Source organism: Anopheles stephensi, chromosome 3 (assembly GCF_013141755.1).
Source record: "Anopheles stephensi strain Indian chromosome 3, UCI_ANSTEP_V1.0, whole genome shotgun sequence".
Lineage (NCBI taxonomy): Eukaryota > Metazoa > Arthropoda > Insecta > Diptera > Culicidae > Anopheles > Anopheles stephensi.
The window spans coordinates 66,398,689-66,423,434 of NC_050203.1; the positions used below are offsets into that span (position 1 = coordinate 66,398,689).

Below are 24,746 nucleotides of genomic sequence, written 5' to 3' on the forward strand. Positions count from 1 at the left end.
AGGAAATAGTTGATAGTATAGTTATGACGAAAGCGAATATTTTAAACGAAAAAATATTGTCAAAATATGAAATCAATTGTTTGGAAAAAAACCTGGCAGCAGAAAACATTCCGTTCGACACAACTCTAGAAGCGCTTTCCTACGCCGACGCCTCTATCGCCACCAACCGCCAAGAAATAATGCTGCTCATAAAAACACCCAAACTCGACCCAAGAACGTTCCGTAAGATAAAAATTTATCCAATCCTGTACCACGACGGCAAGATTCACCTCCAGTATGACAGATTCATAACTCACGAAGCAATCAGATACCGTGTTAGCACTCTAACCCCGAAAATCTATAAAATCAATGAAATAGAGTTGGATGAATCAGATTGCATTCCAAGATTAATGGAAGGTCGAGAAGCAGAATGTAACTTTACGAAGAGTCCAGCCAAAACTGAAATATTACAGATTAATAATCACGCCATATTGATTAACTCTGTAGAGAAATTTACACTCGTCTCCAACTGTGGTATAAGCAACAGAACACTTCAGGGATCGTTCGTAATAAGCTTCAACACATGCGATATTTACATAAACGACGTGAGATACTCATCCAAACTCACCGATCTAGTTGGAACGTTGAACTTATATCCACTCGACGGAGTGTTTATTAAAAGACAGCTGGAAATTTCGAACATAAGTCTGGAAGATTTACATAATCTGCACATCGAGACACGTAAAGAATTGGAGCACATTCGCTTACAAAACAACTCTTTTCAAATAACCTGGCCAACGATAAACATTTTCGGAGGTATCATCTTTCCTCTCATTATACTGGGAGTAGCATTGCTTTACTGGTTTACAAAGAGGTGCAAAAACACGCAAACGGTAGTCACAGTACATAATTCGTCACCAAATCAGACACCCGACTACGTCACATTTCCTAAACAAACACAGTGAATCGTGGACGTTCACATCTGAGGGGGGGCGAGTTAGCAACGAGCGTCGGTAATCGCTAAATCAGCATTGGGAGTGTCGTGTTGTATCCAACGCGACGAGTTATGCTGATGCGGCGATCGCTGCTGGGCCGTTTATGGGCCGATAACGGAATCGGCTGAATTCAATAAAATAGTTAATTTCAAGACACCGAACTGTAAAAGACTCTTTCTATCTATTCAGAAAGAAAAGTTTTAACTCGCGCCAAGGACGACGATATTTGCGTTGCCCGGGTAGCATTATTTCATTGAAACTGCTTTAAAACGTAATTATAATCCAAAACAAATTACTGTCATTGAATGCTAATATATATGTTTACTTCCCGCAGGCCATTTACGTCGGCGCGTCCTGGCCGCCACCGGAACGCACCGCACTGGGACGAAAAAGCAATCAGAACTTTTTCTCCTCGTGTTCCCATGGTTATGCTCGAGCGGGGTCGACTCTCCGGCATGGGTGGCGGTAGTGGTTAAAGTGTTTATCAGAGGACGCGTCACTGGGAGTATGCTCCGGTGGAACCCTCGATGCTCGATGATGCTGCTGATGCAGATTTAATTTTATGCCGCCCCCTTCAAAAATCACTGGTGCCTGACGCGGGGTTTCGCAGGGCTACTTTTTAACGGCACTGGGGTGAACGTTGCGTTGAAGTCGTCATTTGCTTTTTTCTTTGCTAAGGGTGCGTTCCCTGTCCCTATTGCGGTCCTCTGAGAGTGAAAGTTAGCGAGAGAGAGAGAGTTTATGGGAAATAAGATGAGTACCGTCGTCGTCGCCCTCGTCGTCCTTGGGACTTTTGGGGTGGATGGATAAAATCAGGGATTTGTACTTCGTTTTGGGCGAGCCTCTTCACAACAACAACGGAAAGAACGGCATTCCGCCCAACCAGATGCCCTAGGGGGCACGGCGCGCACAAAAGCAACAGGCCCGTAAAAAGTAATATACCGATGACAATTGAATTCCACGTCCTTGGTGGCAAAATGTGTTTAGTGTCCCACAACTTCCAAAAAAAAAAACCCGCCCATTCCACCACCATGTGCGTATGAGAACTGGCCGAAACGTTGGGAAAGAAACAGCGGCACGCGTTTGCCGTCGAAGGAGTTTATTTTTCGGTCCAGACATGCGAAATCAAAGGGCTGAGCGAATGGGCCGCGCTTAACTACAATTATTTAGTCATTGCCAGATCCTGGATGCTCACGGGAAACTGCTAACTGGTAGGCGGATGAATTTTCATCCCTTTATCGGGGAAAGTCATGAAGAAAGCAGTCGGCGTGAGAGCAAACTGTTTGACGCTCCCTGTTCCCGCTTTGTGAGAATATTTTTAAATCAAATTTAATAGACTGGAGCGATGATAAATTGAAAAATCACGTGCCTGATGGGAATTTGGAAACGTGCCTCCGTAATAACAATTTGAATTTGGAAGTTTTTTTACTTATCCATTAAGTTGGTTTTTTTTAGCTATTCAATTTCACCATTTTTATCGTGTCAAAATGCAATTCAATAACTATTTTGAATAAATTTTGATTTTTTTTTTGCAGACAGATTGAATATTTTATTTTCAAGCCAAGTCTTAGTTAATGTATCATATGGTGTTTGATTGTATTTCCCTATTATTCATCCAAAGTTGAATCCTATTTTGTTATTATGCTCTACTTTACTTTGAGCCCATAATTTTTATTTTTACCTTATTATTTATATATTATTATTTATTTATTTATTATTACGGTCAGCCAGCATTTATTTTTATGTTTTATTTTACAAATTTCTGTTGCGGTTTTGTTCTTTGTTCTGATCTAATACCTGCTTCAATATTTGTGCTTCTTTTGCGTGATGTTTATTCCATCTACATATACGATATTCCATCTACAGCAAGATACGTTTGTTTGTTGATTAGAAAGACTATATAATTTTATTGGTTCCCGTTGTGCACTTCACTTATCAGTTAACGACATCCAAACACCATTTCCCTAATTTAATTACTCACATCACAGCTTCCCGAAAATTCTTCGGAACTAGGAACCTTATTTCTTAGTCTCACACATCGTTATATCCACACAGAATATTTATCCGAGTAATATACGACGATGCACCCATGCACGCTTATCGAATAAAGTAGCATCCATTAATGAGAGTAATTTCATTACATCTCCAACAAACCCACAGGCTAATGATTGGAATATGCCATCTGGGATGTCATAACAACACCCATACGCGGTTGCTAACCCGAGCAAATCTCTACCAAGGACGAAGAACAACCAAACCAACCCTGCTTTCCGAAACTCAGAGTCCAAAAGTCAACTTTTAGCTTTAGAAATTCTTTTGCCCGAACCCGCCCCGACCAGCTTTAGCTGGGTTGCACATTTGTGGTGCAGACTGTTCGGATTTTAATTAAGTCAGTCTCACATTGGAGGGTAAACCAACATATATTTATTCCATGATCTTGCCCGGGGGTGCGTTTGGGTGTAATCATTCGGTTCGTGGGGTTCTTATCCTATTGTTTGATCACCACCAGACGGGCGTGTGTGCTGGATTCGTGCTGTGAATGTAAATCTAGCCGGTTGAATTGAAATAGTTTTAAGAGCTTAAATTTTGGAAATAGAAATCGCCAAAATGGTCCCAAAAACAATCACAAAACTCTGGAGCGAACTTCAAATACTTTGACTGATATTAATTGCTAGGAATGCTCAATAGAAAAAATATTACTCGCTATCATAATTTTAAAAGAATTAAAAAAAAACGCATCAAACACGCATCAAATCATCCGTGAACGTTCACAGTGGCATAAATTGTCTGGAAGAAGCGCAATTGTTGGCGGTCAATTGGCTTCATAAAATTGATTTTCTACTCTGATGAGCAATAACACGCTGCTGCTTAAGTTCAATTGCCTAACAAAACCGTGCATCCTGAAGTACGCACATCTATTCGTCCCCCTAAACGCAGCCCCACTTCATTCAACAAACTGTTTATTGTCCATTACGCAAGGCAAGTGTTTGAGAAAATTCAAAGCACAGCACCCCGGTTTGCGATTAATTCAATTACAATCAAAGTTGTCGATTAACATTCAACTGCTAGCCGTACCGACCGTAACAGACGCATGTTCGATTACTGTTGTTGCCCTCCTTTTCTCAACACACCAGAACACCAGATGCGATGTGCCAAAAACACCACGCCAACTTTGTCCTGTGACCTCATTCATTCATCATTACCGATAAGGATCGGTCGTTTCGCCGGTCTGGAGTTGAACAAAACGGATAAACGCAAGCGAAAGGGCTCGCCAAAAAAAAGCGAAACAAACCCCCGAACCGTACTGCCATTTGTAGGGTCATAAATCCCGGGTTAATAAATTTCCAACCCTCTCCATCATCGGGACGACTCTTCCGAAAGATAGCTGTTGTAGCTGATGAAATATACCACCTCGAACTCACACACACACGTTGTTGCAGAAGCGTGGAAAACGGAAAATCATCATCCATCTGCTTATCTGCAAAAAAGGATCAGTAATCAGCCCTGGTTCGTCCTACCCGTGCTCTGCGCGCCTGATACTCCGCTCCACGGTCGCGATTAATATCGACACACGCACAACCGTTCGCCCTTGTATGTGTGCATGCATGGATGTATGTGAGCTGCGAGGCTGATAGCACCATGATGATGGGATGATGGTTTGATGTCGCTTGTTGCTCGTGAAGCTGAAACAAAAACTGTGCGAACTGAGCTGAACCGTGCTGAAGTTCTCTTAACCGCTTTTTTCTACGCGGGATTCGTTGTCCGGAGTTCGTGTTTTTTTCGTCGATGCTTGTCTTATGCCTGATCCTGACGCACCGACGCTAACCGTCACAATCAGTGACCGTATAATGCTGATCCCACCAATCAAACCACCAAACACACAGCCCTTCGCAACGGTTCGGGAATTAATATGGTCTGCGGATGGGGGAGGCTACAACATTCCTGCCATGCCGTCGGAGCCTTTCATCCGGACACCATCAAAGGACAACGCACCGAGCGACTGGGGGTGTGTGCTTCTTCTTCTCGAGTTGGAAAATCGCATACCGCACGTACACGCTCGTGGGGAGCATCCCAGTCGCTTCACATATCACTTACCCACAGGACCAAGGATCCCTGTGCGCAGTGTTACGGTGTGCTCGAGTTTTCCAGAATTTCCTATGCCACATATCAGGACACACACGCACGTACGTACACACACACATGTATCGACAAGTACCAAAGCACGAAGGAGCGCCAGCTTATCGAGGGAACGGCCCCAGAAGAAGTGTATTATCTTCATCTCATACATGTGACAAGTGAAAGTAAAGCTAATTAAATTAACATGTCTGTCACGGAGAGCGGATGCGACGTGCGGATAATTCCATTTCCAGAGGTTCATCGTCCCTGAGCATCACCTTCCCCCCCCCCTCCCCACATCCACCCTTCTCGCCTTGTTATTGTCACCCGTGTTTTATTAAGCCTGCAGAGCCTTCCGATGCGACATTTTCTCCGAGCGAAGCGCACGATATTCTTTCCTCACATTCGATATGTTAGGAAATCGACCTCAAAATTGCCAAACCCAACATCCAAAGATACACACAGGTCGGCTCTGGGGGCCGAAAGCAGATAATGCTCGGGGGGGGATGATTTTCGATTCCGTTCTAGGTACGCAACAACACGAAACCGAGTCTTTGCGTTTCGTCATTGCTTTGTCTTTGGAGATTATTGCTTTCCCACGTGTTTATAAACGTATATCGGGGCGTTTTCGATGTGCAATGGCAGTGCGATTGTGTCATCGGCACGGTACTGGTTCGCCCACCGTAACACACACCTACACGCTGCTCTATCGGTAGGTCAGAAGACAGGTGGATCCCGTAGTCGATCCGTGCTTTAAGACACGAAACAATGAAATTATGCTGTCATGGACGGCTTTCCGTCCGTATTGTCTACGTCGATCCCGTCGGTAAAGGATAAACATTCGCTGTCTAAGCTCCAAACTGAGGATTAGGACGAGGTTCCGCCCGTTACATCGAGCGCTTTTTCCGCAAGTCCTTTTAACCGAGTAGGCCAGGATGCCACACACCACCCGGCGGCACGTGATTAAGGATGTCAATCATTCTGACGGCAATTTAATGAGGTTCGTGAAGGTGGTGTTCTCCGGGCGTTATGAGAACAAAGGGTCGCAGATCACGGATGCTAGTTACCGGAAAAGTGATTCCAGTAAGATACGCTCCAAATGTTGCATTGTGAAACCCCCGGGTTTGCGAGTAATCAAACGATTGCAGCAAGTACTTTGCCGCACGACGATTCCTCTTCCTGGCTTGCCTCGATCGGCACAAGATGGCGTACATTCGATCAGTCCGAAGTGACATTTCCCAGCTCAATCACGTGCCTTGAGAAGGTTCACTCAAAAGTCTAATACACCCCACGGGCAATCAGCGCTCACTCACGCTGGGCCCTTAACTCTTCAGTGCCCCCACCTCCGGTACCCCGGTGCCGCCCGATGCCATATTCCAATATCCAAAATTGCAATTCCCTAAGCCTCTGATACACTCGTGGAAGGAAATTGCATCGCATCGACTTCAAAGTGAATCGCCACTTCGGGGCCTAACCTGGCGGACCACTGAGAGAGATGAACTGTGACTCCCTAGTGAAGGGCTACCGTCCTGTCCCCGTTTCACATTTTAGAAAAGCACCAAGAAAAAAAAAACGAAACCTTAAACAACCTTACCTACCGTTGGATTACTTTCTGGCTTTCTGACTTCAACAATTCTACCGCCGGTACCGGCTGCACAAGAATCGGGGATGAAGACTCCGGATGAAGAAAAACTAATCTATGCCGCAGCCATACTACCGACCATCACCACCACCAAAGCGCCCGAAATGTCCTTTTTCAAGGGAGGGGGGGGGGGGTGGGATGTGATACAAAAGCAAAAGATCTGACAGAGCGAGTGCGAAAGAAAGTGCCGGCAAAGCTTCAATCTTGCCATTTCGCTAAGCAATCACACCGGGGCTCGCTCGGATGGGACTGCAACACCGTGAGTGCGAGGCAGAAGTTTCCAAATTTCCGGATTCATATCCGTGGCGAGGGTTGAGTGAGGAATATCACCATGAAGGTAGTATGTTTCTAGAACGGCGGCCGAAGATACAAGGACAGGATGAGCCGCACCACTGATGGTGCAAGAAAGTTGGCTTCATTTCTCGTTTCGAAGATCATTTATTTCGGAGTAGCAATCTCATGCCGCCGTACTGGTCCGTGTGCCGGAAGACGGCACATAAAGCAGTGTGGAACGTCAAACACACGCTCGGTTGCTCGTACATTTCGAAGGTAAGAGTCTTGAGCTCTGGGTCTTGGATATTTGAAGGGGAGAAGGAAAAAAAAAAGTTTTGTTTTATTTTGATTACTGTTGCTGTTCAGTTTGGTATGAATTCGAAGAGAAAATAGCTAAAATAGATTTAGTTTTGTATTCTTTGATAAGCAGCTAAAGACGGGCCAGCAACGACCTGTACAAACGATGTCTAAAGCTTCGATCTTTGGTCTAAAGCTTGACTAGTTTTACTAAAGGATTTAACTGTAATATTCTAACACCTAACAGTTCTTTATGAAGTTCTCTATAACGAATTCGGCCACCCTGGAGGTACATGACCAACTGTTAATCACAATATACAATCAATAGAATCTTCCCCCGTGATGAGGACTTTAAATTCATGAAGCTCAAATTTAAGATCCATTTGACTGATTCCTCCCTTTTTTATCGCTATTTGTACGATATTCGCGGCCTAAAACGGGTCCTTATTGAAGACGAAACAAACGCATCACACTTCGGTTCGATAGCTTTGCAGCCATCCAGCAACAGTAGAAGCAGCACCACATGCTAACTTGCATGAGGATTACGTGGTTATGCTTCGGCGAAATTACACCTGAAGCGCGTCATGGGTATTTGCGCGAGTCGCGAGCCCACGACCAAGGCTTCAGAGCTGAGGAAAAAAAAACCATCATTCCCGGAAGCCATGCTCAAACACGCGTGTCTGACGTTTAAATCGTAGTGTTTATGTTGTTTACTAGAGAGCGATTTTTTTCCACCGTTTTTCCTTGTTTCGCAAATTGTTTCGCCGAAGCTGCCAAACGGAAAAGGATTTTCTATTCGTCTCTTTGTGCACCTCGTAAGGCTCGGCGAACTCTTCGATTTCGGTACGAGCCAGAGGCGGATGTTTCTGTGCGTAAGCTCGCTGTCTTCACTCGGCAGCGTTCGCTCACGTGTTGCATATGTTGATTATGCGTTATGAATGATAAATCGGCAAAACAGGACCAATTTTCCCTGTCGGCTGGGTCGTGTTGCGCGCGGCTTTACCCAACATCCACGCAAGACAATGATGATCCGCAAAAAAATGCGCAACAATGTGTACTTTTCGCTGTAGAATCTCGGGCACCACCACCAGCAGCAAGCACCAGCAAAAACGTAAGGAGTGTGTGCTTTGCCGTTTGCCCACCAATTTCTCCATTCAATCCGGTCTACAGCTTCCGGTTTCGGGACAACAACAATGAAGAAAGGAAAATGAATAATCAACCAAGCGGCGGAGCATTTTCATTCTCGGTTCTCGGAGCTTACTTTGGCGTACGAAAACAACATCAGCCAATTGCCGGACGTGTGCGTGCAGGTGAAATTACCATCGCCGAGAATAATGAAAGTAAAGCATCCCACATCAAAACCAACCGTACAAGAGGCGCACACAGCCACACACCTTTCGCACAATCGCAGAGCTCACAACAACAGCAACAACAACATTAACAACAACCACCGTGACAGGCAGCGAGCTGGAAAATGGATCCTGTGAAAAATTGATAAAGCATATTTTAGCATCCAACCACCCCGTCTCCCTTCTACACCCTCCCCCCCCCCCTCTCACTCTCTCTTGCTTTCCACCACGCGACCTGTTGACGGCAGCAGCGGAAAATCGCTAAGCATGGCCGCACCACAACACATCAAAGCGCCACCGATCCTTGCGCCTACCCGATCATCAAAAGGACCATTTTCCGGCGCCGCTAAGCTTGCGTTACATGGCGGCTTTACGCCGCGCTACCGCCGGCCTAAAGAAAAACATCAAAAACCACGCCACAGTGAAATGTTGAGGCATCGTTATTTCGGCGAAAGTCAAAAACTCACCGAGCAGAGAGCACTCTCTGCTGGGAGGAAAGCAACAACAACAAAAAAAAAATGGCAGCGATTCTACACCCTCCCACTCCCGGGAACCGGTGGTACACGTTCCACCGTGGTGGAATTTCGTAAGCAATTTTAATGATAGAATGATTAAATTATGCTAATTATTCGTGGCATCCCGCCTGATCGCTGTCGCTCGATAGCGTCGTTATCGACAGCCGCCACACTGGCCTGCCGACAGCGGCTGAAGCTGGCAAGCCAACAACAGGCTCGCACACACACACACAACGGTATGCTGATTTTCTATTAAGATAAATTTCGTCCCATCCTCAATAAGGTGCCCGGGTGTGCCCCGGAGGCTTTCTTTTGGAGAATTATCACTGATGAAACTCGCGCCGCTTGCTGTTGAGTAGCTGAGATATTCGAACGGCCAGAAGAGCAAAGCGCTGTAAAAAAAGCTTAGCAAAGTGTTGGGTTGGTAATTTTTCACCCACTTTGGTTGGGCCGAATCGGATCGGTTGTTGCATCGGAAAGGTCACGGTGATGATTTAAGCAAATAAGAAGTGAAGTTAACATTTGGTCAGGTTGAAAAAGGTCGTTAGAAGCCTTCAAGAAATAGAGATTTTGATCGTTTAGGTTCACATCAATTTAATTAATATTTTTTTGTTATATTGTTTAGTCTAGTCTAAGGTTTCAGAACTTCATTAAAATTTTAATGTACATCTCACATCACCTCATTTAATCTCAAACAATTGAATCATAAGCAAACCTCATCAAAGTTACTGAAGATATTTAATTTCTACCTACAAGAAAAAAACACAAGACTATTATTGACATAAAAACATAAAACAAGTGCAATGAAAAGACTGTACAGCAAAAAAAACAACTCGATTAAAATCCAGCTGAAGCTAAGATATTCAAAAACATTAACAAGTACAAAGAGAAAAACTCTGAAGAGTCGGTTAAAAGAAAAGAAATATAAAAGAAAACAGAAAACTTAGAAAAAAAAGCAAACACAAGAAGAAAACAATCTACCTCAAAAAGCAAGAGGTACCTACCTAACACGAACCTAATCGATTGGAAAACCACCTTCTTCGCACAAATCGATTATTATAACAATCGATTGTTGCTGGAATTGGAACACGTCTTATCAGTGTCGCATCGAGCTTCGAAACTCAAACCCACCGATAACACTAGAAGTCGAAGCATTGAAATTGGAGTTAGCTACTAATTCGCTCGATTCGCTGGCGTGGTGCAATCGCATTTCTAAAGCGTTCCGTTCCGACTTCACTACGATGACGACCAAAAAGCCAAACAAAACCAAGCGTACGCCACACCACTCAATCCTCATCAAACCGATGCCTCTCGCGATACGATCTCATCCATCATTCGAGTCTTGGCGGGGCTAACGCTCAGTAACGCGAGTCACTTTTGGGCATTTTATCGCCCAGCACCACCAGATTTGACTGACATCGATTTCCTTACGCACGGTTCCCTTCCCTGCCGAGCGTCAAGTGGAGAGTAATCGATTGGTCTGGTCGGACCGTAGCAAAACAACGCATCATTAAAGAATAACGTCCTGCAAGAAGAACACTATGCGGGGCCAAAAAATCGACCATCTCGGCCGCGTGTGTGTGTCCAGCGTGATCGAAAGTGGTCGAGAGCTGTCAGATTAGCGAGATAAAAGAAACAAATTAGTCTCCACTGGTCTTCCTATAGCATGCAGCGGTGTCCGAGTACGGTGGCAAAGTGTCGGAAATGCTCCCGAATCTGAAGGCTTCCCAAACTACCAACCAACAAGGGGGTTAACTTCGGGCTCGCGAGTAAGGTTTGGTGGTGACAGTAATAGGAACAAAACAAGAAGAAAAAATCGACAGAGTCTAACCACCATGTAAAACCATTAGCCATTAAGGGTTCGGCAGGAGGACTATTTCCTGCGCGTCCCATTTTGACAGGCGCAACATGTTTTCTCACCCACAGCTTACAAGCAGAACCGAAGAACGGGGAAACGGCCGGCCGGCCGGCCGTAAGGCAACCGGCCCGATAAGCGGCTCCAATCTGTCAATTCCGGGAAGGGATTAGCGTTGACAGGAGGACCCCGGTTTGCAGCAGCTTCATTACACACCAGCCCAACTGGCAACTAAATTATCGGAGTTTGTTTTTTCGGATGACCCAATCGAACAGGGCGGGCGTTAGCGAGCGGGGTTTTCATGTGCACGTCCGGGTTTTGCGTTGGAGAAAAAAAGTGGTTCTCGAAAAGAAAGTACACGGAAAGGGATCGGTGCAGGGTGCATATCATGTACCTTTGTTAGCAGTTCTGTCGGGTAATTCAATTTGAATCGATGCTTCCTGTCCTACGTACAGCGTACCGAAGGAAACTGTCAATCTCTGGTACAATGGGAGAAAAAGTTAAGGGAGTATCCTGGCAGCCAATTGATATCAATTACAACTGAGATCAAAACAATTACTGCGGATTAGTTTTGTTTTGTGTAAGGAAGGAGACACTTAATATCACGGAAGTAGGACGTTGAGTTTGAGCAATGGTCATACAGAGTTTGCTATAGGGACAGTGTCAAGACAGTCATCATTTTTGTGCTTATATTACAAAATACAATCAGATTTTGTGTAACAAAGATTATTATTTATATGAGAGTCTCTTTGTGTGCTAGTTTGAACATTAAACAGCTTTTTAGATGTCAAATTTCAAAACCTCATGAGAAACTGGCTTAAGTCATCTTGGAGATGACTGTTGTAAAAGTTTAATATATTTGGAGTTTTAAGTGTTTTTTAATGAGGAGAACGACTATCATTTGTTTCCGTGGCATTATGGCAACGAACAGTCTCGGCATGCTATTCCTGGCTTCCTGTGACTTGATATTGCCCGTAGCTGGATAGTCAGTCCTGCGAATTTCAAGGAACCCACTCTAGTCCATTGGGTCTGCTCCAAGGCGCCTAGTCCAAGGTGCTCATTCCAAATGGCCTAGTGCATGGGGCCTAGTCCAAGGGACCTAGTCCAAGGGGCCTAATCAAAGAGGCCTAGTCCAAGGGACCTAGTTCAAATGGCCTAATCCATGGAGCCTAGTAAAATTTGCGTAGTCCAAGAGGCTTAGTCCTAAATGCCACGTCCAAGGAATCTAGTCCAAGGGACCTAGTCCAAGGGGCCTAGTCCATGGGATCTAGTTCAAGGGGCTTAGTCCAATGGTTCTATCCCAAGGGGCCTAGTCCGAGGATCCTAGTCCAAAGGGCCTTATCCTTGGTTCTTAGTGTGACAGTCTGGATGACATTTGAACCCCTTTCCAGCCGTCGCACGGTCCAGCCCGAAGATCGGCATCGCTGTCGTCTTTGTCATCGGATCTCCCCGAGATCGATTTTAGGAATAAAATAATTCAAACAGCTTACATCCTCCACAGACCTGCACAAGCATTCGCTACAAATATCCAAAATGTAACCTTCATATTTATATTATGAGGGCATGGTCATGAAAACAGGGGAAACCCCTAAAAAACACATACAAAAATCATCAACTACGCCACAGGCATGTCCATCACTGTTCGCTCTCCACGCATCACATGCCTCACTCATTCACGATTCGCCCCAGCTTTCAACTATTCCGGCCACTTTACGCCGAACGAAAGCAAACAGACAGGCAAATAGCGGTGCTTATACCGCAAGAAAAACCGTTGACATCTTCGACGCACTTCCGACGGCGGGCACAAACCGGCCTGCCTAGAGGTTATGTCAATCAGTGTCGAACGTTTGACACGTGTCGTAGGACACGAACGGTTTCGAACGGTCCTTCAGAGAGAGAGCGAGAGTCACTCTGAGGGTGCAACAAACCCGAGATGACGAGTGCCATTTGCTTCCCGCAATCCCTCGTATGTCGAGCACCGTGACGCGAAGGAATCGTTTATTGCATTATCATTTCGAGGGCTGTTTTTTGTTGTTGTTGCCGCTTTGGGAATCTCTTATTTGGGGTACGGTTTTAAAGGAAATTGCTAAGAAATACTATTTGCTCAAGAAACCTTACCGACAACCTCATCGTTTAATGCATGTGGATTAGAACGAAATCGAAGCAACCAATCACCCCTGTAACAAACATCAAATATGATTTGGTAGCGATTTTCTACACGTCCGTTTTAATTCGGTAATGGAAGTCGTGGTGCCGGGATAAAGCGAACCAAAATAAATGACCACGCCATGTCCGGAAAAAGCGGTAGGTGATAAAAACACCACCGACGGAAGAATAATATCGATAATGCAAAGTCACCAGCACAGACGCCACCTCGACACATATGGTCGAGAGATGCTTCCATCCGAACCTGTCAGCGTTCACCAGCTGCACACACACTCTATTAAAAGTATTAAATTTACTCGTTACCATCCTCAGCACGGGTTCGATTTGTCTCCCTTGCGCTTGAGTAAAGAAAGAAAGAAATTTCTGCTTTGTTCACCGGATTCCGAATTTCGGAACACCCCAACACTAGCGCGTAAAGTACAAGGCGCATTCAATTACGTTGCATTTTCTTTTCGATGAGAAAAAAAGGGAAAATGGCTTAGAAGAACCGACGGTGCACCTGATATCCCTGTTGTTCGCTTCAGCTCCCATTTTATGCTGTTTGCAATATATCATTAAATCGACGAAAGAAAATCGGAACGACGAGCGACGTGGTTTGTGTGGTTAGGAAAACTGACTCGTTTTCCATCGGACAAGCGCACGCTTCTGCTGCATCAGTTACTGTCACTCGATCGTTTTTCCCCGTTTCTTTTTCGGGGTTTGGGAAAAGAAAAGAATTATTTTCAACTATTTCCACCCGGCTCGTGGTTGTTTGTTTCGAGTGTGAGCACCATTTTACCGGACCGAGCGTGAGGTGTCGAAAGGGAGTAACGCTTAGAAGGAAATGTTATATTTCAAGGCGGCAAAACTTGAGAAAATCAATGCGGATAATACGTTGCGAAGCGATTCGGAAACAACTAACACTCAAACAACACCACAGACAAACACAGAAAAACCCACTTCCCTTTCCTTTTCGGTGGATACGTTTGCATGGAGGGTGGAAAAGTTTTTCTTTGGCTTGCGCCAGAAAAAGCCAACGTATTTTGCCCTTTGTGTGTCCAAAGAGACTTCAGTTTAGAGCAACAGCCACACACACACACACACACACACACACACACAGTGCGAGTGCTAGAAAGGTGAGCGAAGTAAAAGCAAACAGCAATCTCATTACTGTTACGAAACTTGATTTTGCTAACTGTTGTGTTTCACAGTGCGCACAAACACAATAGGAAAGAAACACACAATTCCCATACACCACAATCTTCATTTTCAGACTCGCTTTTCTCCTTAGGACATACCATGCCCAAAGACCACTGGAAGAACCACCAAAGCCTGTCCGTAAGGATGGACCGTTTCTGCGGCTTCCCAGCTTTTCTTTCACCGACGGTGGTTTTGTTTTTTGTGTGTGTGTGTGTGTTTGCTGATTGAGTGATGAAGTGGGTTTTCCAATTGCTGGAAAACCGGCTGTTTCGCGCTCACTTTGCTGTTACGGTGTTAAGCCGGCAAACATGGCGCTCCCGGGAAACCCTCCCCTGGCGAATGGTTTTCGGTTGCAACAGTCCAACCCGGCGATCGTTCGGACTTTGGCGTAGCATTCCTTGCGGAATGGCCTTTGGCTTCGGTGTGACATAAAGTAGTGAGCTCGGTCTGGTGGTGGTGGGTGACACAACCAACTCCTAACCACGAGACGACCCAGCGGTAGGCTACGTTATTAGGTGGCTCATGACCGGTGACCGGTACGCTCTGGGTGCGACAGAAAGCGAAGCGGAGACCATTCCTAATCAGAGACAATTTTGACGTAATTTAATATTCTACAGGCAATAGAATAGCTTTAGGCAGAGGAGCACAAGCGAGGAAGAGAGAGAGAGAGATAGAGAGAGAGGTGGAGGGAAAACATTTTCCGACAAACGATTTTCTGCAGACTGGCCGCCGACGCTTTGCGGTTGACGTAGTGTGATCTAAACTAGTTAGCAAAGAACAATTATAAATTATGGCCCAGGTTTGCGATGGTCGGCGTAACGTTATTAGCTTTCGCTTGAAGTTTTCCTTCCCCCACCAGTGAGACGAACGTAAGGCAGTTTGTTGGTAATAAACAATTTATAATCCTTTTACGTAAACGCTATTCAAGGGCACCTTTACTGTGGCTGCACTATTTTCCCTTTTAAACACACTGGGCAGAACACAAAACAACATCTTCCATTGCTTGTTTTTATTGAGGTTTTAACTAATTTATCATTCACACACTGCTCAGTAAGCTTGTTTGAATCGAAATGTAAGCCCCGCGAGCGAGTTTCGATAAAAATATCTACCAGCCCCAAAACGGAAACCAGAGACGGAAAAATTATTGCCACTTAGCAAACTCCACACTAGGTAGCAGACCAACCAGCAGCCATTAGTAAGCTCCCTTCGACTGGATTAACCAAATTTTTAAAGCAAGCTAAATCACCATCTATTCTCCCCACTCCGATCGGTGAACCAGCGGGAGAATGCAAACGAATTCGATCCATTAAAAGGGTCCCATCCCCATCTGCTGCCAACTTCGAATTCGATTGAGCAGTGAAAGCAGTGATGGGGAGAGACAGAGAGAGAGAGAGAGAGAGAGAGAGAGAGAGAGAGAGAGAGAGCGGAAAAGCAGAGCTTAGGCGCAAATGAGGGAAAAAATAATAATATGGATCAATCTGGTCAATTTATTGGTAGCTAAACGACCCCCATCCAATGCATTCATCCGGTGTGTTGTGTGTATGTGGTGCTGGTGTTTTTGGGATTGCATTTTTAAGGGAATGAAGAAAAGATTGGAAGTGAGACGCGCTGGGGTAAGGAACGTCTCGGTCGGTGAGAGAGGTCTCGATATAAGTGCCCACACTAACCCACGCGTTTGTTCAAACGAGACGATGAATTGGGGGGAGGTCTTTAAATGGGGAATCGGGAAGAGTCAATATTGTGATGGAACGTTAAAGAACTGAATCTTAAGCATCGGATAAATTATGAAACATAAACAGAAGTTCGTTAAATTAAATTAAATGTTTCTAAATTACTAAACTAATATTTTGGGTATAACAACAATATTTAAAACAAATATCAGAAAATATAGGCGTATAAATGAGGGAAGGAGTTTCTTAACAGGAGATTTTTCAAAGAAGCATCCAACAGAAGATGAAATTATTTTTTTTATAAATTTCATATTTGGCCATTATTGTTTTGATAAAAACTTCGAAAAATTGAAGAATCCTAGTGGACTAAAACTGTTAAAAGTTCTGTATAATATATCGTTGGAAAATTTAGAAATTTATTTTTCTTGCACTTTAAACTAACGTTTTCCTTTAACATTTAAAAAACGGATTCAACTGAACTGAAAAACTAACATTCTCATTTTAATAGGGCTCTCCTCTGTTGGACTCGACATCATTAGTTCGACGAAACCTAAAAAATCGTATGGCTTCTGATCCTATGCTGGTTTTGATTGTCATATTGTTTAGGAAGTTTGAGACATTTCAGGCACAAACCTAGATAAACCATGATAAAAAATCAGGACCAGTACATTCCATCAGGACATTAACCCAGATCACAAGCATCTCAACTACTGTGTACAACTTCAAGTGCCGCCATTTATCTGTTGGTTATTTAACCCTCTAATGCCTTTAGTGTTTTGTATATATTTTCTGATTAATATCCAAAAGCTCAGATATGAAAGAAAAGATTGTTCAAATAAACGGTCAAATCAAACCTTATCAAAAATTGTTTGGCAGGCCAACTGGTAGCCCTTAGATCATCGTTAGATATGACCATTTCGTTAACTGTTTGCAAGCTCGTTATCAATGTCAGTGAAAACCCTGCTTAAAATTACCCTGCATAATATTACTCAACATTTATTAAGAATTCACATGTCATTCAAATTATTTCCAATAGATTAAGTGGTGTACAGCACATTACGAACGATGCAAAATTTAGATTTGAAGAGAAAGACTACTCAAAATTCGTGCATCTTCATTTCAAACCCATTTCATCACAATTAAATGTAAAAAAAATCCTTCAATTATGAATTAACCACAACATCTCACTCGTGACTGAGTAACCTTAAAGTTCCAAAAACCACAGCAGCATCAGCATTCTTATTGCTTTTTACGCCATTCTCAGTCTTTATCTTTCCACACCAAACAAATGACACCGACTCACACATAAACGCAGCTTATTCCTGTGCGTGTGCGTTAATAATCCAGGAAAATTAACTCGATTGGAAATTATTATGTTTGCTTGTTTTAACGCGTGATTTACGATTCACCGGAACCCACCGATCGCAACAGCGCACCGATGGAGACATGCATTGGCGCCCAGCAAGAAAACGGTCGGCGACCCAACAAAAAGAATAGACACCAATTAAGCAGCGGTCTGGCTGACAGGCAAGCAGTTCGCCCTTAACGAAACTCCCCCCCCGAAACGCCCAAAAAAGCGTAAATGAAACACTCGGAACGTTCGATGAGTGAGATGGACGGAAAGAAAAGGCGCATCCAGCAGAAACGATGCAACAGCGCTGCACTCTACTACATAAAGAACCAGCATGTCACCAAGGCGGTAGACGACGATCGAGGTTTGCTGCTGCTGGTGGTGGAAGTAATTTTGTGATGCTTTGTTTAGCAGTTTAGCCATTTGCAGTCGATCTTTCGTGTGGTGGGGAATATATCACTAACGAAAAAAAAAAGAAACAAGCGACAAAAATGCTTTATTCCTCCCACAGATCCTTTCCGCCGAATGCATCAGAGTCATTAAAAACGATGCGAACGGAAAAAAGGGAACCGAAATTTGAATGCAAAAGAGCATCGCGGTGGTTCTTTTCGCTTTAATTGAACATGACAGGGACAATGTCGAGATGATTGGATCAAGAAGCAGGAGCTGCCACGGGAGGGCTGGGAAAGAGTTGCTAAATAAACATGTTTCATTCACTGATCAGATAAACAACATCCAAACAGTGATGTTGACTCATCTACAGTTTCGAAGAATTCTAACTCCGACATTCCTTTTATTTAGTGCATAAATCGATTAAGCAATTTTGTTGCTAGAACTACATTATTCCACTCCTAACGCACCTCAATCAACTACCGTTTAATCAGTTACAATATCCGATTATCTCTCCAGCTCCAAACGCGCCACCGAGCTGATTTTCCCGCTAGTGACAGAGAGTGATTTCCTTTACGCGCTCTATTGCTACTCCATTTTGCTTCTCCACAATGTATGCGTGGCAATCGGGGTTAAACGTTGTTGTAAGGAATAATTGCACCGACTCCACTGACACTTTTCACACACATGAAACAAATGGAGGAAGAAAAAAAGGCGCCGGATAAGCAAAACGCCCTTTTTCCCAAAAACCCAAACACCATTCGCAAGCAACCACCCATTCACCCAGTTTGGCGCACTCTTTTATCGTGATCCATTTATCGTTGTTAATGTTTTTGTTTTACTTGTCATTTTTCACGTTTTTTTTACGCGAGACTCACACACTGTTTTATATCAGGGTGCGGGTGAGATTTTTCCCCATTTCACCTCTCTTTGCTTTTCCCTTTATTTGTGAGGTCCATTCCCCGTATCCCCCCCTTACAACTTTCCCCCATGGGTTCTGGCCAACCATGCAACACGCACGAAGCTCGCCAAAATGGATGACTGAGCTGGTGCTATTTGTTTGTATAAATACCGTATGTATATGTATGCAGGTACCGCGCCGTACAGCAAAGGGCCAAAAGGGACACAAGCATGGTACACGGGCGCATTCAAGGACCACCCACCAAACGTCCAACACTTTCTTCTGTGCGGGGTGTGTGCGTGCGTTTGTGATTACATGGAGCTAGGACTACAATGTTTAACTTCCCGTGTTTGCTTGAGTACGGTTCGGCGAGTAGAAACCAAATATTTGAATATTAAAATTATTTTTATACAATTCTGTTCCAGTTCCCGCGTGGAAAAAAGGAGCTTTAATAGGTGGCACTAGGTATGGATAAAGTCCTACCTATCATCCTTTTGAAGTTATTCTACAGGTCCAACATAAACAGAGATGAATTAAAGAGTTGTTAAACAATACAATTATTGTATTTAATAGAGAACAGTTAGTCGATTATGATCCATTATTGAACTGATGAGTTCCATTTCGAAATTCATTTACACTTTCCCAGGTAAATGTATAAGTATATAAGATTTTACACTATTTTGCAATAGGTACCACTATTTATTAATGACTTCCTAAGTATTCTTGGAATCGTTATGAAGATTTCTGAAGATATCCCAAATATTTTTTTTTAAGTTTATAAACGATTTCCCTTCTTCGAAAAAGTGCTAATAATACGGCTAAGTGCCGTCACATTCAAGAATAAATAAATAAATGTATGAGGTACTAATTATTTGTATATTTATTAAATATATGAAATACCAGAAGAAACCTTAAACTTTACCTCTAAAAAAAAAGTGGAATATCTGGAGAAGGGAAACAGTTTCTGGGTTATCCTGTAATATATATACTCAATCGCATCAGCCGTAATCCATTAATTATTTATTTGAGATTCTCCCTTAAAATTAAGGATAATTTCAAGCTTATCGGAAGGAGAGTAAAAATCACTCAAAAATATCCAGAAATATATTGAATGATTGTGTGAGATTCGCTGAAGTTCTGAAGCTTTGTTACAATAACCGAACATCTATGCTTTTTGAATAATTTCAGACCACAAATCTTACTTTCAAATATTTGTGTCACATTTTCTCCCTAACACATAATAAATCAATATGTTCAATACGCACACACAACACCACTGTTGCATGTCCTGGCCACCCGGACAAACAATGCTCCCATGGTGCTCGCCCACCAACAAACATCAGCGCGAGCACTTGGTCGACCTGTCAGACTCGATCACGATTTCGCCCGTATCCAAAGAAGCATTCAGCGTGTGAGCAGCATTGCATTCGTACGTATTCTGCATTCGGTGCATAGCATAACCCATGGCCACCCAAACGGTCAAACATCGGTCGGACAGCAGTACGTGCTAATACAATGTTCCTGCTTTTTGTTGCTTCACGGTTGCTTCTTGAAACCGACTGTCGATTCTTTACCATTGAGTTGGTTTTAACCTTCTTCCAACAAACTGACCGTTTCTGGGGGTGCTGTTAACGTTTGCTGCGGCCTACACTCAACGGGAGACAGCTGAAGGACTACAAGCAACATTGGCGGGTTGAAGCGTTTCTTGCATGCTAGGAACGAATTTTCTTTCAGCCCCAACAATGAGGTTAAACTCATTCCCAACCATTGAAAGAAAATAACTAGTACAACTAGACAAACAAAGAAAAAAAAAGTAAAGCCTATTACAGTGATAAGACATTTGAGGCAAACAGTTCCTTTTGTGAAAACTAGCCCCATTGCGTGATAGCATTCTGTTTTTTTAGGGGATAGCACAAAACGATAATATCTTCTGCATGCGCCAATCGGATAAGAAAAGCTTGGAACAAAACAATACTGGGGTTTTGGGAAAAGCAACCTTCCCAGCAAGCGCTTCATAAATATTGTCAGCACCGGCATTATTTAAATGCGAAAAAAATCATCAAGGTCAGGGACGGTAATCGCTTTTGGGTAGGTTTGGGGCCGGCCGCTCGCACTCGCACACTACAGCAGAATGATAAATAAACTGCCGAAAACTTCGCTTTATCATCGAAATCTGACGTTTGTTTTGCATATTCGATCCAACGGAATAACGGGGCGGCTAGCACGATGAGGCTTATCCGTGCCACGCAAGTTCGGCACGGACATTTAATGGCTTCTCAATGTTCCGCAAACCTGTTCTCGTATTTTATTATCCGAAAAACTTACAGCAAAGAGGATACTACATTTTACTTTATTAAAAACTAAATAGATTCGAAATGGAAAACATATCCAATATCGTACTACTGAGCAAACAATCAACAGCAAACAAGTGTTTTGCAGCCTGTTTTTGGAAAGCGAGAGCAGCGATTGGAAGCGAATTCCCTACGCAAGCCACTCAAACCCTCAATGAACAAGAGAAAGAACAGTCCACCACCATTTGGCCCATACGCAAACAGACAACTATTTTATTTGATTTCATTCGACAGTAGGACCCGGCTACCCGGAGCATAATAGCTCAAATCGAACGCAAATAAGCTTTTCCATTTTCCTGATCCCGCCCCGAAGAAGAAAGAAGGCTTCAAATGGGCATTTGAAGTGGAAAAAGGTGGAAAAGAATATTCAAACAAACTTCTTCGGGAATCAATTTTACCCAGAAGGGCTAGCAAAAAAGGGCAAACGCACCAACCGAACAAAAAAAGGTAGCAGAAAATTTACATTAGCCATTCTACACAAGACTACCAGCCGAAGCAATATTGTAGCAATCGTCTTTCGCTTTGCCGTATTTACATTGGACGAAATTTGATGACCATTCCAATGGCCCACGTACAAACTTAACTCCCGGAGATGCATGTGCTTGATGCTCACCTATTAGATCCGACTTTTTCACTCCATCAAATACATTCGGGCGATAAATTTCGGCGCAAAGGAAGTTTACCTGAAATGAAGAAGAATAAAAGAAACTGTTAGACTGTTGCTGTCCTGCTTAGCGCTTATCACAAGAAAAACATTCAACCGATGCTTCCCCCAAAATGGGCCAGCTTTCCCGGAACTATGTATCTCGGTCATGGCAAAAAGTTCAATTTAAGTGTTCTATAAAACTTTTAGTAGCATGTACTCCACACACCGGTTTAATTGAGTAGATCACCCTTCACCTTCGTCCGCCGAGCCAGGATAGTCGTGTTGCACATTTTCCGATTAATTGAAATCGAAAGGCGAGAGAGAGAGAGAGAGAGAGAGAGAGTGAGAGAGATAGAGCAACGGAAAATCATTTAACAACACACCCATCCTGTCCCGGTTTCACGGTCCAAGGAAATCAAATCCTCCAAGTGCACCGTGCGCTCGAGGATGTGCCGAGGAAGGGCATGTGGAAAAGTTCGTTTCAATTTACCATTTGTTGGGCAAAGTTTTTCCACGTCCTTGCCACCTTGAGAATTAAAACCGGGCGCATTACAATAACAACGTGCCCCACCTCGTGCCTATCTCGCGCGTACCATCATCGAGGTCATTTCCTGTATCGATTTTCATTCCGGCCCCCATTTCGGGATGGAAAGCGAGTCCGGGAAATCGGGTAATACAATCTCCGGTGCCTGCCTGCCCAGTGCTTTGTTCGCTCTGCCCCAACATCGATTTATGCTCGAAGCAGCTTAATGCTTTTAGCATTCTTTTTTATTCCTCCTCCTGCTGCCCGGACAGGATTTTCCCACCCAGCGTTTGCCACCCTCGACATCAGTCATCCGGTGCACCCAGCCGTTAATTGATTTCATTTTACGAGGATACAAAATAATTGTACTTTCATAAAGCAACATTTTATTATGTCCGCTCTCTGGTGCTTGGGTCCGGTGTTGGGAGCGGAACACCCAGGAATGTCGGGTTTGGGTAGGCGGAGGGCCGGAAATGGGAATAAAATGCCATCACAGCTACCGCAACCTCCTGTGCCGGGAAGACCGTTTTTTTCCGTTACGTAAATCTGTCGCAATAGCGGAACACACGGGTTCGGAACATTGGTGAACGTTGGGAAGCTTTTAATACGAAGCAGAAATAGAAACAGCCGAAAAAAAAGGAACCACGAGGAACAAGTAAAATTGGCTGCACAAATTCCTGACCAGAACAGTCTTCCCAGTGTGTGTGTGTGTGTGTTACCGGATGTTTTCGGTACACACGCATGGGAAAATCCGGAATCCGGACGCTTCAAATGGGCCAGCAAATTGTTAATTTTTGCCAGCTTTCCTTCTTCTCCGAGGGGGCAAGAGCTTCGTTCCTAATGACCCAGTGCGCTAGCGTTGGTTCTAGGTCCGCGAGTTAGCAACGAGCGTCGGTAATCGCTAAATCAGCATTGGGAGTGTCGTGTTGTATCCAACGCGACGAGTTATGCTGATGCGGCGATCGCTGCTGGGCCGTTTATGGGCCGATAACGGAATCGGCTGAATTCAATAAAACAGTTAATTTCAAGACACCGAACTGTAAAAGACTCTTTCTATCTATTCAGAAAGAAAAGTTTTAACTGGCGCCCGAATAGGGACCTGACAAAAAAATCAGCGGGAAGTGTATAAGTTAAAAAAAAATCCTATAAAGTTAGCCATTTAAAAATTGTGGCTAATCTCGTGGTTGAAGGAGCCATCATAATAACGAAGCGAACTTTGGGACACCGTGGTTAATTCCCGATTGCTGCCAGCGAGCCCCCAGTCATCAGAAGGATAAAAAGGAACATCTTGCTGTAGCTGCCCAATTTTCCCCCGAAGAAAAAGAAGTCAGATGCCCATGGAAATTAACTCAACCATACTGTAAGTAAAAACCTAAAAAATCCGAAATCAGTGAAATTTTGGTGTTTAATTAAATAGCTTCTGCTGTAATTTGTTAGTGGTGAATCGTGATCGTGACAAGTGTTAAGTGAAGTGAGCATTTAAAACACAAAAATGACCAATCCCAACACTGAAATGGTTCTACGATCTTTCGTGGAGATGGGAAAAACCCCTGACTTTTTGAGGGATGTTCCTATTTTTGATGGAAACCCAAATGAGTTGATGAATTGGATTTCGGATGTGGAAGATGTTTTTATCATGTATAGAGATCTTCCTGACGACTCTGTGCAGTTCCATCTGATCGAACGAACAATCAGAAGGAAAGTCCGTGGAGAAGCTTCCGATGTGTTAAATGCAAATAATGCAACATGTAGTTGGCATCAGATAAAATCTATCCTAATGCTTTACTATAAAGATAAGCGTGACGTGAAGACCCTGGATTATGAATTGACGTGTATTCGTAAGGGTAATTCGGAAAGCCTCGCCGGATATTATAGCAGGGTTAACCAATTGTTAGCCGCTATAATAGCACAAGTTCAAACTGACAGTAAGTACTCTCTGCATGCAAATGTCCACATAAACTATTTCAGAGAGAAAGCTTTGGATTCGTTTATTAGAGGTTTAGAAAAACCATTATCCACTTTATTAAAAACTGCTGACCCGAAGACCCTTAGCAAAGCATATCAATTTTGCATTGATTACTTTAATATGGACGTTCGATCAGCACCTTTTAAAAATCAATATGGAAATCAAAATTCTCTTAATATTCCCAAGCCAAGAGATTTAGGCTTCGAGCCTCAACCCCCTAGGGTAGCACCCAGAAAAATTGTTTATCAACCAGTACCCCCTCCTAGAGCAGCGCCTCGTCCAGCTCCACGATACAATTCCCATTACCTGCCTAATCAGCAATATACCCCACAGAGGCAACAGCCCGAGCCAATGGAGGTAGATAGAAGTATAAATTCACGTCATATTGACTATGGTAACAGACCCACATATGGCGAAAAAAGACCAAGACCACCATCAAGTCAAGAAGCGTGGGTAAAGAGGCAAGCTCACCCATTATATGCTCATCAAATGAATAAAAATGCCAACGACGCAAGGTATTGTCACGGACAAACAATAAATGAATTTGAGCTCACAGAGCAAAACAATCTTGTTGACAAATTA

At 43.6% G+C, this 24,746-nt stretch overlaps 1 protein-coding gene across 7 annotated transcripts in view; it reads right to left on the reverse strand.

Annotated features, from left to right (window-relative positions):
• LOC118511743 (discoidin domain-containing receptor tyrosine kinase B) overlaps positions 1 to 24,746 on the reverse strand; it is a 253,597-nt gene that overhangs the window by 178,052 nt on the left and 50,799 nt on the right. Inside the window, exon 3 of one of the 7 annotated variants that reach the window (XM_036055195.1) lies at positions 21,643 to 21,712. The exons of the other annotated variants lie outside the window; for them this stretch is intronic. The gene's annotated coding sequence lies outside the window, so the exon portion shown is untranslated. The remainder of the gene's footprint in view (positions 1 to 21,642; positions 21,713 to 24,746) is intronic. 7 annotated transcript variants of the gene reach the window in all.